Source organism: Hibiscus syriacus, unplaced genomic scaffold (genome assembly GCF_006381635.1).
Source record: "Hibiscus syriacus cultivar Baekdansim isolate YM2019G1 unplaced genomic scaffold, ASM638163v2 tig00011761_pilon, whole genome shotgun sequence".
In the NCBI taxonomy this organism is placed as follows: Eukaryota; Viridiplantae; Streptophyta; class Magnoliopsida; order Malvales; family Malvaceae; genus Hibiscus; species Hibiscus syriacus.
This window is the reverse complement of record NW_024062256.1, coordinates 1,394,289-1,396,475: the sequence shown is the minus strand read 5'-3', so window position 1 is coordinate 1,396,475 and position 2,187 is coordinate 1,394,289.

Sequence of the window (2,187 nt, the reverse complement as noted above, 5' to 3'; positions counted from 1 at the left end):
AATGTTGGGACATCTTGAAGGCTCACATCAATACGAAGAAATGTTGGGGCATTTTGATGCTGGTGCATGTTGAAAGCTTACATCACACAAAAATAAAAATGTGGGGAATGCTGAAGGCCCATTTCAGAGAAAAATGATCCAACCGGGTATTCCTAAATGATCACATCAATAGCATTGATATTAGCAAAATGCTAGGGCATGCTGGACCCTTATCATTCTAGGAAAAATTATTTACGTGAGACAAAAAGGTATGAAGAATGAAAATGGTGAAACAATGACAATAGAGTTGACCATAAATCACTGTTCTATCCACCATGTGATTACATTATCCCCACAGGAGCCGCAAGAAATGATGAATGTGTTGTCAAATGTTCTCAAATATGATCTCACTTGTATTCTTACTAGAATACCATTGTGACATCATATAAAAGCTCTGAACATCTTGCAAAGAGTTCCCTGGTTAAGAAATCTAGGCAGCAGCCACAGGAAATGATGAATGTGTTGTCAAATGTTTTACGAACCAGTAATTATGGTACTGAACCAAAGTTGCGATCATGTGGTTGAATTAAGATAAAGTTTGTATTCAACGCCAAGGTCAGAAAGGAGAAATGATGAGGATTTCTTTCCACGAAGAAAGAATGTTGGAATTTAAACAACAAGAAACTAGTGGAGCCAACCAAGATTGAACGATGTGTTATGGTTTGAAGAATCTTGTTCGAGATCTAATTAGATGTGGAGACATGAAAGGAATTAGGATGAATCCTTTTTATGAGCTATTTCAAGAGATATGATTATATGTGGAGACATGAAAAGAATTAAGATAAATCCTTCTTATGATGTGTTTCAAGAGTCAAATCAGAACAAACGTGGCTAATATCTTGATTAAATCTCTGTTGAGTTTGGCATAGTTATGTCTACATTTTGCAAGGATGATGGATTCTATTCTCAAGAATGATAGGTTCTCTTTTTAAAGATGAAAGCTTTATTAGATTTCTACATAAAGTTCATGTAAGGACAACTGGTGTTATCAAGAAAAGTGGGACAACAGGGTCATAATTCTGAGTTGGAAAGGGTCCCATAAATGAAACAGTTCTTCTAAAGGCAAGAGAAGATACAAAGATACAAGATGATCATATGATTCTTTGGAAATGCAATATTGAAAGCATAAGTTGCTACACTAATGATTAAAGTGAACCTTGTAAAAAGATGATCAAGTGGAAGAGGATCAAACTTTGGAGACAAAATAAGATGGAATTTGTCACTTTAAATCAATTCATGCATTCATAAGAACATTATTTGCATTCATCATACATTTCATTGATACATTTGATTGCATTTGCATAAATATATTTCTCACAAGAAGATGCAGGGATAAAATACCTTACGGGTATAAGGTAGAATTCAAATCCTGAATACATGAAAGAAATTTGGAGAGGCAAAAATATGAAGAAAAGATGGACGCAATCCATAGAAGAAGCATTATTTTTGGGCCATGCCCAAACCAACAAGTTGTCTTGAAAATGATAAAGCAATTTTCAATGTTTCTCATTCAATCTTTTCCAAAAAAAATGAAATTATTGAAAAGTAAGAAATCTCTTACTCAGTAAATTATTTTCCACGAATTTGTAAATCCTTCGGGTCATCTGTAAGTCTTTCAAGCATGATTTTAAATCCTTCGAGTCATCTGTCAGTCTTTCGAGCCAGATGATAAGTCCTTAGGGCCATCGTAAAACCTTTGGGTAGGATGTTTACATATGATTTTCGCATGAAAATGAGATAGTGATTTTCAAAGTTTCTCATTTAATGTTCTAGAAAATCAAATTTTTGAAAAGTAAAAAATCTCTTACACAGTAAATTATTTATCACGAATTTGTAAATCCTTCGGGTCATATGTAAGTCTTTCGAGCATGATGTTAAATCCTTCGGGTTATCTGTTAGTCTTTCAAGCTAGATGATAAGTCCTTAAGGCCATCCGTAAAACTTTTGGGTATGATGTTTACATATGATTTTCGCATGAAAATGAGATAGCGATTTTCAAAGTTTCTCATTTAATGTTCTAGAAAATCAAATTTTTGAAAAGTAAGAAATCTCTTACTTAGAAAATTATTTACCATGAATTTGTAAATCCTTCGAGTCATCTGTAAGTCTTTCGGGCATGATGTTAAATCCTTCGGGTCATCTATCAAT